The 15,395-nt window shown below is 41.5% G+C and overlaps 1 protein-coding gene across 6 annotated transcripts in view; it reads right to left on the reverse strand.

Moving 5' to 3' along the window:
* The window catches only part of LOC306704988 (extracellular sulfatase Sulf-2-like), a gene marked incomplete at its 3' end in the record, with an annotated part of 68,830 nt that overhangs the window by 47,618 nt on the left and 5,817 nt on the right, over positions 1-15,395 (reverse strand). For all 6 annotated transcript variants that reach the window (XM_079171620.1, XM_079171622.1, XM_079171619.1 and 3 more), the window contains exon 2: positions 1,074-1,109. The remainder of the gene's footprint in view (positions 1-1,073; positions 1,110-15,395) is intronic.

Consider the following 15,395-nt stretch of genomic DNA (forward strand, 5'->3'; position numbering starts at 1 on the left):
CTCCAGTTCTGAAGAGTGAAGTCAAAGCTTCATGTGTTAAAGCTGCATTCTCTCTAGTGTCCACCAGGGGGCGACTCCTCTGGTTGTATAGAAGTCTATGAGAAAATGACTCTACTTCTCTCTTGATTTATTACCTCAGTAAACATTGTAAACATGAGTTTATGGTCTCAATCTCTAGTTTCAAGTCTTCTTCAATACAGCATGATGTTCATTTAGTAAATGATGGTCCATTTAGAGTCAAACAGACCATAAAGCAGGGGATGCTTTAGGGGCGGGGCTACACAGTGATTGACAGGTCTCTACGTCGCTCCTCCTCAGTCCAGATGTGGTCGCCGAACTCTAGGCTTCAAAACATCCACAAACCAACAAGACATGTCACCATGACTACGTCCACTTCTTATATACAGTCTGTGGGTCCAACTGTACCGAAACATCTCAACGTCACAACTTCAGCAGCTTTTGATCTTGATCTTGATAAAGAATCGTTATATCATTTGGTGTGGAGATCTGCCAGAGTCAGACACACAAACAGAGAGTTTTCTATCTAGTTTCCAGCTGGTTTCATTCAGCATCCTCATTCTCAATAACTCATTCGGCAATAACCACGAAAAAAGAATGCGCTGTAATTCGTAGATATCTTGAACCAAAACGTATAGAGATCGCTAAATCGCCCATAAGGTGGACGGGCCCAAGAAACTCTTCGTTCTTTGTGTGAAACCAGAAGTAAATGTTGATCTTTTTTGTCATAAAACTTGCGTACTTCTCTTGTTTTGTTGCCTAAACCTAACTGAGGTTATTTTGAAAAAGGCTGTTTTCATGTAACGCGCTTTGATTGACACGTGACGCTGGACTTTAGCAGGAAAACACATGAAAAATGAGGAGTAACTAACCATACAACCCGTTTCATACTGTAAGTACGTTATTGGTTTACAGTAAATCAAACTAAGGATTTCATACTTTGAAATGACTTGAACTCGTTGTTGTAAGTCTGAGCAGCACACACTTGGTGTCGTCTGTTTGAATGAGCAGAAGCTGTTTGTGTCTGAATCTCTGAGGAACAGAAAGACGTTTACCTGCAGCGAGAGACGAGCGTCCTGCTGAGTTCAGTCCTGCAGAGACAAACAGAGAAGAGACAGTTAACAGACGACCAGCGTCTCTGTGACGGCATCTCACTTTGTACAACACCTTGTCAAGTCAATTATATATATATATATATATATATATATATATATATATATATATATATATATATATATATATATATAATATCAATAACAGTAATTTGACTCTTGATTCAGATAAAGAAAAAATACGCCCAAAAACAATTAAAACAATTAGAAATGGAGGAGCTACAGAGGAGAGAACCCTCTCCCTGAACGGACAGATGTGCAATAGACAGAAAAAAAATAAAATACAATTAAACTATCGACAATTCATATGATAAAATGTGTCAAAGTCACTTTAAAACCCTGACGTCCACACAGACGTACAGAGTATAGCTGGTTTGTGATGACAGAGATGACAGCTGATGTATTATGTTGAGGCTGCAGAGCATCAGGAATAACTCCTGTCAAGAACATCTCTGATCCATTCACAGGTCTGACCACATGTCAGGCTAAGATGCCAGTTTTTCAGTCGGCATCGTGATGAAACAGAGACGCAGGAAGAGAGACGAGGTAACGGCGCCGACGCTCTGCCTTTCAAGACGAAGATCTAGTGAAGATGAAAGACGTCTCCGGAAGCTGATTATGTCGAATGTCGCTAATTAACGGCGGTTCACTGAGAAGTTCACTGACAGAAGAAAATGAAACTGTGCGTCTCGGACAGAATTCTCCTCCACGTCCACGATCTGCATGTTACTGAAAATCTTTCACAAGAACATGTTTACACCACAGACTGTTTATAAGAAGTGGACGTCATGGTGACGTCTCTCGTAGGTTTGTGGATGTTTTGAAGTCTTGAGTTCGCCGATTTGGTCGTCGCCATCTTGTTTTTTTTGCAACCAGTGAACAGGAAGTGACCATATCTGGACTGAGGAGGAGTGGCGTAGAGACGCCGTGTACGTCTCTGGTAGAGACCTGTCAATCACTGTGTAGCCCCGCCCCTAAAGCATCCCCTGCTTTATGGTCTGTTTGACTCTAAATGGACCATCATTTACTAAATGAACATCACACTAACATATATTCAAGGACTCAGATCATCCCTCAACGTGATATCATCCCTACTCTACATATTTTAAACATGTTGAATTTTGTGACACAGAGGTGGTTGTCATGTGACACATCGTCTGTAAAAATCCCTCAACCTTTGGTTCAACATGGGACATGAACTCTGGTCCCCTGAGTTAAAGTCCTGTGTCTGTTTGATCCGTCCACCACGAGGCCCACCGGCCCTTCATGGACTTCCTCTCTCTTTATTCTACGCCTGTAGTCCTGAGTGTCTGATGATGACGTGGAGGGTTTCACATTGGAGCTGAACGCTCGGTGCGTCTCACACAGACGATGAAGGATGTAAAGGAGGGAGACCAGACGAGTTTACCCACGTCTTCATCCTCTGGTGATGAAGGTGAGGGGAGTAAACTGTGAGTTTGGTCGACTAAATGACAGAAAATAATGAAACAACCACACAGCTGCTTCAGGAACCACGGAGCATTCTCACTTTAAACTTCTTGCAGACCTCCTCTGTGACCCGGCTTTAGAAAACACCACAGCACACTGTAATAAAAACACACACACACACACACACACACACACAGAGCCTGGTCAGTGATTCCTCTCACGTCTACCTCAAATCCCTCGAGTGAGAGGGAGCGAGGAGGCGATGAAGAGGAGGAGGAGGTGACTGAAGGCACATTTACCATCTGTAATCAAAAGAACTCCATGTTGGATTGTCGCCTCCCCCCTCCTCTCTTTCTCTTTCTCTCTCTCTCTCTTCAATTTCCTTCCCTCTGTTGCAAAGCATGACCGGCATACTGATGGCAGGATTACAAACACACACACACACACACACACACACACACACACACACACACACACACACACACACACACACACGCACACACACAATCTAGTGAGAGAAGTAATGACTTTCTGCCTTCTCTCTCAATTCGCTCCGAGCTGCCAATTCCCACTGGGTTTGCTGCGTGTGTGTGTGTGTGTGTGTGTGTGTGTGTGTGTGTGTGTGTGTAGGTGTGTGTGTGAATGTGTGAATGTGAAAGAAACAGAAAGAGCAGGAGACATGAGGGAGGTGATACAACATCTCCAATTAGCTGGGCTGGTGGTCTGTAGTGTGTGTGTGTGTGTGTTGGGTAATAAGACCACACAGCGGAGGTCTCCAGGCGGGTCGAGGACTTGAACTTGAACCTGATCTCTAGACTCTCTGGTCCCCCTCTAGCTTAGGTCTGACTTGAAAACTTTCTTAAAGAGCAACACACATTTTCTTGCAGCTCTCTGGAAACCTAAAGTCTTCGCTCATCTCTGTGAAGAGACAGAAAGGGTTTCTTTAAATGTTGGTTAAACAGTCGATCGATGAAGTCGGTATTTCTCTGTGACTTGAAGATCTGTCCTCGTCAGCTTTCGTAGCTATAGCTATACAAATATTTAAACGCCGTAGTTCATATCTCATGAAATCAATTCATATGTTAACCACAATATCATGTATGAAGTATAAAGACCACAAAACCCACTCAGGATTTATGTCACATAACTTACATACTTCAGTAAGGTCACTTCCATAGTTAACCCTAACCCTAAACCTGACTAAGTAGTTTAGTTGTCTAAACCTAACTAAATAGTTTAGTTGTCTAAACCTGACTAAGTAGTTTAGTTGTCTAAACCTAACCAAGTAGTTTAGTTGTCTAAACCTAACTAAGTAGTTTAGTTGTCTAAACCTGACTAAGTAGTTTAGTTGTCTAAACCTAACTAAATAGTTTAGTTGTCTAAACCTGACTAAGTAGTTTAGTTGTCTAAACCTAACTAAATAGTTTAGTTGTCTAAACCTAACCAAGTAGTTTAGTTGTCTAAACCTAACTAAATAGTTTAGTTGTCTAAACCTAACTAAATAGTTTAGTTGTCGAAACCTAACTAAATAGTTTAGTTGTCGAAACCTAACTAAGTAGTTTAGTTGTCTAAACCTAACTAAATAGTTTAGTTGTCTAAACCTAACTAAGTAGTTTTGTTGTCCAAACCTAACTAAGTAGTTTAGTTGTCGAAACCTAACTAAATAGTTTAGTTGTCTAAACCTAACTAAATAGTTTAGTTGTCGAAACCTAACTGAGTAGTTTAGTTGTCTAAACCTAACTAAATAGTTTAGTTGTCGAAACCTAACTGAGTAGTTTAGTTGTCTAAACCTAACTAAGTAATTTAGTTGTCTAAACCTGACTAAGTAGTTTAGTTGTCTAAACCTAACTAAGTAGTTTTGTTGTCCAAACCTAACTCAGTAGTTTAGTTGTCGAAACCTAACTAAATAGTTTAGTTGTCTAAACCTAACTAAATAGTTTAGTTGTCGAAACCTAACTGAGTAGTTTAGTTGTCTAAACCTAGCTAAATAGTTTAGTTGTCTAAACCTAACTAAGTAGTTTAGTTGTCGAAACCTAACTAAGTAGTTTAGTTGTCTAAACCTAACTAAATAGTTTAGTTGTCTAAACCTAACTAAATAGTTTAGTTGTCTAAACCTAACTAAATAGTTTAGTTGTCTAAACATAACTAAGTAGTTTAGTTGTCTAAACCTAACTAAGTAGTTTTGTTGTCCAAACCTAACTAAGTAGTTTAGTTGTCTAAACCTAACCAAGTAGTTTAGTTGTCGAAACCTAACTAAATACTTTAGTTGTCTAAACCTAACTAAGTAGTTTTGTTGTCCAAACCTAACTAAGTAGTTTAGTTGTCGAAACCTAACTAAGTAGTTTTGTTGTCCAAACCTAACTAAGTAGTTTAGTTGTCGAAACCTAACTAAATACTTTAGTTGTCTAAACCAAACTAAGTAGTTTTGTTGTCCAAACCTAACTAAGTAGTTTAGTTGTCGAAACCTAACTAAGTAGTTTAGTTGTCTAAACCTAACTAAATAGTTTAGTTGTCTAAACCTAACTAAGTAGATTAGTTGTCGAAACCTGACTAAGTAGTTTAGTTGTCGAAACCTAACTAAGTAGTTTAGTTGTCTAAACCTAACTAAGTAGTGTTGTTGTCCAAACCTAACTGTTCTTCTCTGTGAATATGGACATATATTTTAACTTTTTAACAAGATATCATACTTATCGTTGTATGAGGATACTTTGCCTCTTCTGGTTTTACTAGTTGCAGGAAATCAAAATGTCCTCACAGTAAAAGTAACGGTCGCACATTTTAACACGTGGTTAACGATGGGAAACAGTCGCAGTATGGTGCGGTGAAGGAAAAAGATCATGGTTTGGGTTAAAATAAGTATATTTGTTATTTAACTTAAGTTGTATAAGTGAGTGTACCTTTGTTTGAGCTTGACGCAATTTAAGTATGTAATGTTAGTTTTGAGATGTAAAATAAAGTTAAAATACCTCAGCGTTTGTTTTCACTAGGGACACAAACGGTGGTTTCCTGGGTGAAAGTCCTGTTTGTTTGACCCTGACCTTTGTACGTGGATTTTGTTGCTCTTTCTACTACGTACACACACACACACAGAGAGAGAGAGAGAGAGAGAGAGAGAGAGAGAGAGAGAGAGAGAGAGAGAGAGAGAGAACAGCAAACTGCCCAGAGCTGCTGCACAGGAAGCGGCAAGCTTCATAAAAAATAAGAGGAACTGAAAAACCTTCAGCGTTTTTCTAAATTAAAAGTAATGATTGAGAAAAACAGAAGAGAACATTCGGGAAGTTTTTAAGGTGTGAAGTAAAAACGCCCACTATGACTGTTGGAGACATTTTGTTGGATATTTGTACATCTGAGAGAATCTCCAGATATCTTCCAGTTTGGTATTGATGGATGCTGCACACACACACACACACACACACACACACACACACACACACACACACACACACACACACACACACACACACACACACACACAGAGGCACCAGCAGATAGTGATAGGGAGGAGGAGATGTTTTGAGAGGGGGGTCAGTGATGTGATATGGGGTCAGAATTGAAGTGTTGAGATAGAGAAAGAGAGTGTGTGTGTGTGTATGTGTTTGTGTGTTTGTGTGTGTGTGTGTGTGTGTGTGTTTGTGTGTGTGTGTGTGTGTGTTTGTGTGTGTTTGTGTGTGTGTGTGTTTGTGTGTGTGTGTGTGTGTGTGTGTGTGTGTGTTTGTGTGTGTGTGTGTGTGTGTGTGTGTGTGTGTGTTTGTGTGTGTGTGTTTGTGTGTGTGTGTGTGTTTGTGTGTGTGTGTGTGTTCTCCACCAGTAACAATCCTCCAATTCTCATTTCATGCTTCAGTGAAAAGCTTTTCAACCTTATTTCTTCTCCTCATCCTCACCTCCTCCTCTCTTCATCTCTCTCCTCCCCTCCTCTCCTTGTCTCCTCTCCTCTGATCCTGATAGGATCAACATGTTTAGACAGTGTTTCTAATCTTCCTTCCTCTCTTGCACCCTCTGACCCTCGATTCAAATCAGGAAAACCTGCCCAAGAAAACTCTCAGCAAGATCATGAGAGGAGGGATTACAGTGTAGATCCACTTCCATCAGCTCGTGTTTCATTTTTTTTCTCTTTTTGTGAATAAAACTACACAGAGCAGAACAGACAAAGAAAAAGGCAACTGTGCTAGAAGCTAACAGTGCTAACAGCGCAAACAGCACTAAAAGCGACAACAGTGCTGAGCACTCAGCGGTGGGGCGGCAATTAGCTCAATTGCTAAAAAGTGACGCCAAGAGAACGGTTTGGATGCTCATGAACAGGCGACACTCATCATGTGGAAACAAGCATTTTAAAACAAGTTTATGCAGTTTGGAGAGTTCGAGTTGTCGTACGCAAACCTCAGCAAAGAGGATGAGGATAACATCTATGATAGATGACATACGATAGTGAGGATACGATAGTGAGGATACGATAGTGAGGAAACGATAGTGAGGAAACGATAGTGAGGAAACGATAGTGAGGATACGATAGTGAGGATACAATACTGAGGATACGATAGTGAGGATACAATAGTGAGGATACGATAGTGATACGATACTGAGGAAACGATAGTGAGGATACGATACTGAGGAAACGATAGTGAGGATAGGATAGTGAGGATAGGATAGTGAGGAAACGATAGTGAGGAAACGATAGTGAGGATAGGATAGTGAGGAAACGATAGTGAGGATACGATAGTGAGGATAGGATAGTGAGGAAACGATAGTGAGGATACGATAGTGAGGATACGATAGTGAGGATAGGATAGTGAGGAAACGATAGTGAGGAAACGATAGTGAGGATAGGATAGTGAGGAAACGATAGTGAGGAAACGATAGTGAGGATAGGATAGTGAGGAAACGATAGTGAGGATACGATAGTGAGGATAGGATAGTGAGGAAACGATAGTGAGGATAGGATAGTGAGGAAACGATAGTGAGGAAACGATAGTGAGGATAGGATAGTGAGGAAACGATAGTGAGGAAACGATAGTGAGGATAGGATAGTGAGGAAACGATAGTGAGGATACGATAGTGAGGATAGGATAGTGAGGAAACGATAGTGAGGAAACGATAGTGAGGAAACGATAGTGAGGAAACGATAGTGAGGATACGATACTGAGGAAACGATAGTGAGGAAACGATAGTGAGGATACGATAGTGAGGAAACGATAGTGAGGAAACGATACTGAGGAAACGATAGTGAGGATACGATACTGAGGAAACGATAGTGAGGATACGATAGTGAGGAAACGATAGTGAGGAACTCATCATGTGGAAACAAGCATTTTAAAACAAGTTTATGCAGTTTGGAGAGTTCGAGTTGTCGTACGCAAACCTCAGCAAAGAGGATGAGGATAACATATAGATGACATACGATACTGAGGATACGATAGTGAGGATACGATAGTGAGGATACGATAGTGAGGAAACGATAGTGAGGAAACGATACTGAGGAAACGATAGTGAGGATACGATACTGAGGAAACGATAGTGAGGATACGATACTGAGGAAACGATAGTGAGGATACGATAGTGAGGAAACGATAGTGAGGAAACGATACTGAGGAAACGATAGTGAGGATACGATACTGAGGAAACGATAGTGAGGATACGATAGTGAGGAAACGATAGTGAGGAAACGATAGTGAGGAAACGATAGTGAGGATACGATACTGAGGAAACGATAGTGAGGATACGATAGTGAGGAAACGATAGTGAGGATACGATACTGAGGAAACGATAGTGAGGAAACGATAGTGAGGATACGATAGTGAGGAACTCATCATGTGGAAACAAGCATTTTAAAACAAGTTTATGCAGTTTGGAGAGTTCGAGTTGTCGTACGCAAACCTCAGCAAAGAGGATGAGGATAACATATAGATGACATACGATACTGAGGATACGATAGTGAGGATACGATAGTGAGGATACGATAGTGAGGAAACGATAGTGAGGAAACGATACTGAGGAAACGATAGTGAGGATACGATACTGAGGAAACGATAGTGAGGATACGATACTGAGGAAACGATAGTGAGGATACGATAGTGAGGAAACGATAGTGAGGAAACGATACTGAGGAAACGATAGTGAGGATACGATACTGAGGAAACGATAGTGAGGAAACGATACTGAGGAAACGATAGTGAGGATACGATACTGAGGAAACGATAGTGAGGATACGATAGTGAGGAAACGATATTGAGGATACGATACTGAGGAAACGATAGTGAGGAAACGATAGTGAGGAAACGATAGTGAGGATACGATACTGAGGAAACGATAGTGAGGAAACGATACTGAGGAAACGATAGTGAGGATACGATACTGAGGAAACGATAGTGAGGAAACGATACTGAGGAAACGATAGTGAGGATACGATACTGAGGAAACGATAGTGAGGATACGATAGTGAGGAAACGATAGTGAGGATACGATACTGAGGAAACGATAGTGAGGATACGATAGTGAGGAAACGATAGTGAGGATACGATACTGAGGAAACGATAGTGAGGATACGATAGTGAGGAACTCATCATGTGGAAACAAGCATTTTAAAACAAGTTTATGCAGTTTGGAGAGTTCGAGTTGTCGTACGCAAACCTCAGCAAAGAGGATGAGGATAACATATAGATGACATACGATACTGAGGATACGATAGTGAGGATACGATAGTGAGGATACGATAGTGAGGAAACGATAGTGAGGAAACGATACTGAGGAAACGATAGTGAGGATACGATACTGAGGAAACGATAGTGAGGATACGATACTGAGGAAACGATAGTGAGGATACGATAGTGAGGATACGATAGTGAGGATACGATACTGAGGAACTCATCATGTGGAAACAAGCATTTTAAAACAAGTTTATGCAGTTTGGAGAGTTCGAGTTGTCGTACGCAAACCTCAGCAAAGAGGATGAGGATAACATATAGATGACATACGATACTGAGGATACGATAGTGAGGATACGATAGTGAGGATACGATAGTGAGGAAACGATAGTGAGGAAACGATACTGAGGATACGATACTGAGGAAACGATAGTGAGGATACGATAGTGAGGATACGATAGTGAGGAAACGATACTGAGGAAACGATAGTGAGGATACGATACTGAGGAAACGATAGTGAGGATACGATACTGAGGAAACGATAGTGAGGAAACGATACTGAGGAAACGATAGTGAGGATACGATACTGAGGAAACGATAGTGAGGATACGATAGTGAGGAAACGATAGTGAGGATACGATACTGAGGAAACGATAGTGAGGAAACGATAGTGAGGATACAATAGTGAGGAACTCATCATGTGGAAACAAGCATTTTAAAACAAGTTTATGCAGTTTGGAGAGTTCGAGTTGTCGTACGCAAACCTCAGCAAAGAGGATGAGGATAACATATAGATGACATACGATAGTGAGGATACGATAGTGAGGATACGATAGTGAGGAAACGATAGTGAGGAAACGATACTGAGGAAACGATAGTGAGGATACGATACTGAGGAAACGATAGTGAGGATACGATACTGAGGAAACGATAGTGAGGATACGATAGTGAGGAAACGATAGTGAGGAAACGATACTGAGGAAACGATAGTGAGGATACGATACTGAGGAAACGATAGTGAGGATACGATAGTGAGGAAACGATAGTGAGGAAACGATACTGAGGAAACGATAGTGAGGATACGATACTGAGGAAACGATAGTGAGGATACGATAGTGAGGAAACGATAGTGAGGATACGATACTGAGGAAACGATAGTGAGGAAACGATAGTGAGGATACGATAGTGAGGAACTCATCATGTGGAAACAAGCATTTTAAAACAAGTTTATGCAGTTTGGAGAGTTCGAGTTGTCGTACGCAAACCTCAGCAAAGAGGATGAGGATAACATATAGATGACATACGATACTGAGGATACGATAGTGAGGATACGATAGTGAGGATACGATAGTGAGGAAACGATAGTGAGGAAACGATACTGAGGAAACGATAGTGAGGATACGATACTGAGGAAACGATAGTGAGGATACGATACTGAGGAAACGATAGTGAGGATACGATAGTGAGGAAACGATAGTGAGGAAACGATACTGAGGAAACGATAGTGAGGATACGATACTGAGGAAACGATAGTGAGGAAACGATACTGAGGAAACGATAGTGAGGATACGATACTGAGGAAACGATAGTGAGGATACGATAGTGAGGAAACGATAGTGAGGATACGATACTGAGGAAACGATAGTGAGGAAACGATAGTGAGGAAACGATAGTGAGGATACGATACTGAGGAAACGATAGTGAGGAAACGATACTGAGGAAACGATACTGAGGATACGATACTGAGGAAACGATAGTGAGGAAACGATACTGAGGAAACGATAGTGAGGATACGATACTGAGGAAACGATAGTGAGGATACGATAGTGAGGAAACGATAGTGAGGATACGATACTGAGGAAACGATAGTGAGGATACGATAGTGAGGAAACGATAGTGAGGATACGATACTGAGGAAACGATAGTGAGGATACGATAGTGAGGAACTCATCATGTGGAAACAAGCATTTTAAAACAAGTTTATGCAGTTTGGAGAGTTCGAGTTGTCGTACGCAAACCTCAGCAAAGAGGATGAGGATAACATATAGATGACATACGATACTGAGGAAACGATAGTGAGGAAACGATAGTGAGGATACGATAGTGAGGAAACGATAGTGAGGAAACGATACTGAGGAAACGATAGTGAGGATACGATACTGAGGAAACGATAGTGAGGATACGATACTGAGGAAACGATAGTGAGGATACGATAGTGAGGAAACGATAGTGAGGATACGATACTGAGGAACTCATCATGTGGAAACAAGCATTTTAAAACAAGTTTATGCAGTTTGGAGAGTTCGAGTTGTCGTACGCAAACCTCAGCAAAGAGGATGAGGATAACATATAGATGACATACGATACTGAGGATACGATAGTGAGGATACGATAGTGAGGATACGATAGTGAGGAAACGATAGTGAGGAAACGATACTGAGGATACGATACTGAGGAAACGATAGTGAGGATACGATAGTGAGGATACGATAGTGAGGAAACGATACTGAGGAAACGATAGTGAGGATACGATACTGAGGAAACGATAGTGAGGATACGATACTGAGGAAACGATAGTGAGGAAACGATACTGAGGAAACGATAGTGAGGATACGATACTGAGGAAACGATAGTGAGGATACGATAGTGAGGAAACGATAGTGAGGATACGATACTGAGGAAACGATAGTGAGGAAACGATAGTGAGGATACGATAGTGAGGAACTCATCATGTGGAAACAAGCATTTTAAAACAAGTTTATGCAGTTTGGAGAGTTCGAGTTGTCGTACGCAAACCTCAGCAAAGAGGATGAGGATAACATATAGATGACATACGATACTGAGGATACGATAGTGAGGATACGATAGTGAGGATACGATAGTGAGGAAACGATAGTGAGGAAACGATACTGAGGAAACGATAGTGAGGATACGATACTGAGGAAACGATAGTGAGGATACGATACTGAGGAAACGATAGTGAGGATACGATAGTGAGGAAACGATAGTGAGGAAACGATACTGAGGAAACGATAGTGAGGATACGATACTGAGGAAACGATAGTGAGGAAACGATACTGAGGAAACGATAGTGAGGATACGATACTGAGGAAACGATAGTGAGGATACGATAGTGAGGAAACGATAGTGAGGATACGATACTGAGGAAACGATAGTGAGGAAACGATAGTGAGGAAACGATAGTGAGGATACGATACTGAGGAAACGATAGTGAGGAAACGATACTGAGGAAACGATACTGAGGATACGATACTGAGGAAACGATAGTGAGGAAACGATACTGAGGAAACGATAGTGAGGATACGATACTGAGGAAACGATAGTGAGGATACGATAGTGAGGAAACGATAGTGAGGATACGATACTGAGGAAACGATAGTGAGGATACGATAGTGAGGAAACGATAGTGAGGATACGATACTGAGGAAACGATAGTGAGGATACGATAGTGAGGAACTCATCATGTGGAAACAAGCATTTTAAAACAAGTTTATGCAGTTTGGAGAGTTCGAGTTGTCGTACGCAAACCTCAGCAAAGAGGATGAGGATAACATATAGATGACATACGATACTGAGGATACGATAGTGAGGATACGATAGTGAGGATACGATAGTGAGGAAACGATAGTGAGGAAACGATACTGAGGATACGATACTGAGGAAACGATAGTGAGGATACGATACTGAGGAAACGATAGTGAGGATACGATACTGAGGAAACGATAGTGAGGATACGATACTGAGGAAACGATAGTGAGGATACGATACTGAGGAAACGATAGTGAGGAAACGATACTGAGGAAACGATAGTGAGGAAACGATAGTGAGGATACGATACTGAGGAAACGATAGTGAGGAAACGATAGTGAGGATACGATACTGAGGAAACGATACTGAGGAAACGATAGTGAGGAAACGATAGTGAGGATACGATACTGAGGAAACGATAGTGAGGAAACGATAGTGAGGATACGATACTGAGGAAACGATAGTGAGGAAACGATACTGAGGAAACGATAGTGAGGAAACGATAGTGAGGATACGATACTGAGGAAACGATAGTGAGGAAACGATAGTGAGGATACGATACTGAGGAAACGATACTGAGGAAACGATAGTGAGGAAACGATAGTGAGGATACGATACTGAGGAAACGATAGTGAGGAAACGATACTGAGGAAATGATACATTGTATTTATATTTCAATGGTTGTGCTGCAGTTGCAGTTCGAAAGAGGTAAATAAAATATAAAACATCAATAAGGGGAGAATCCAAAATACACACTGAGTGAAATGTCGTCATGTGGTAGTCAACTCAGTATCAGACGGGTTTCTGCTCCGCCAAAGTAGGTGGAGTATTTTTGGGATGGTGTCAGTCTCTGGGAGCTGCCATCTCTCGGCCAACAAACAGGTTTCCCCCCACGGGACACGAAAAATCATCTGTGACCTTCATCTGAAACACACTTCACTTCCTCCCGCTGTCTGTCTGTCTTTGTCCTGTTCTGCCAGTCGGAGTCACTCTGCTCCATTTCCATTCAGCATGTCATGTAACACACACACACACACACACACACACCTGAAGACAGTAACTGCAGTTTGATTCTCATTTTTGCGGTGTTTCCGTCCGGCGGGGCGTCATGAGATCATGTTTGACGGGCGGTTTGTGTTTTATTCAGCAGCTCTGCTTCTGAGCTACACGCTCAGTGAGACCAGCTGTAACACAAACATAATCCAGATGTTGTGTCAAGCTAGGAACAGATTCTTAAAATGATCCAAAAACCCTACAAAGACCAGACTCCCGACACATAATGAACGAATAATGTCATTGTGCGATGATCTGATTACGTCCAGAATCAAGCAGGAACAGGAATTCTCTCGTGTTTCTGTGCCGGAGTCAAGAAGGAAATTCGTCAAAATATATAATTTATACAGCAATCCATGCGGAGAAGGAAAATGTCAAGTTCGGGTGAGATGGACGATGGAGAGATGAGGGCAACATGGAGAGGAAACTTCCTATTATTATCTACCTGATGAAGTAGATAATAATAAAATAGCACAGTTTGATATTCTCTACTAGTTATGTGTTCATTTGTTTCATGATAACATCCAGTTTGTAAATGTTTAAAATAATGTTGATGACTCAACCAGATCAGAATCTTTTAACAAGCAGTGATTTTATCTTCAGACTGTCGACACCAACCGATCCGGACTCAAACAATCAGTTATTACGACACACTGACGGGAGAATGTCTATGTTCCCTCGGCTCTATGTTCCCTCAGTCCTATGATCCCTCAGACCTATGTTCCTTCAGTCCAGTGTTTGTTCCCTCGGCCCTATGTTCCCTCAGCCTTATAGTCCCTCAGCTCTATGTTCCTTCAGTTCTATGGTCTCTGAGTCCTATGGTCCCTCAGCCCTTTTTGTTCCCTCAGTCCTGTTTGTTCCCTCGGCCCTATGTTCCCTCAGCCCTATGTCCCTTCAGACCTGTGTTTGTTCCCTTAGTCCTATGTTCCCTCAGCCTTATAGTCCCTCAGCTCTATGTTCCTTCAGTCCTATGGTCTCTGAGTCCTATGTTCCCTCAGCCCTATGTTCCCTCAATTGTATGTTCCTTAGTCCTGTGTTCCCTCAGCTCTATGTTCCCTCAGCTCTATGTTCCCTCAGTCCCATGTTCCCTGAGTCCTATATTCCGTCTAAGCAGGAACGTCCTATCTTCTTCTTCTCTCTCATTAATAGCAGCAGAGGATGTAGTAAACTAACGACTTCTGCTGATGAATGTCACTGTTTTAAACGACTCTATGAAGAATTTAGATTAGTTCAAACTAAAACCTCTCCCTATTCCTTCTCTCAGAGTCTCTCTGAAGGTCAGCCGCTCCAACGCTGCGGTCTATAACGATTACCAATTTCATAAATTCTGCTACAGCGGGGGAGGACGTGGGAGGACGGGGGAGGGCTTCATCACATAACAGCACAAGGAGAACGAACACCAATCAGAGCTGCTCTGAGATAAATAGAAAATAAAAAACAGCTAACTGACCTTCTGTCTAACTGAAACAAAGTGAAAAGGACAATTAAAGTGTGAGAGACTTAGGATTTGATTTATGAGGCTCTGATGTAAAGTCACACTGGAGGAAACACTGCAGCACGTTCAAGAGAGAAGAGTCTGACACTATGAAGTGCTGTC

This window comes from Pholis gunnellus, assembly GCF_910591455.1.
Source record: "Pholis gunnellus genome assembly, chromosome: 2".
Classification (NCBI taxonomy): domain Eukaryota; kingdom Metazoa; phylum Chordata; class Actinopteri; order Perciformes; family Pholidae; genus Pholis; species Pholis gunnellus.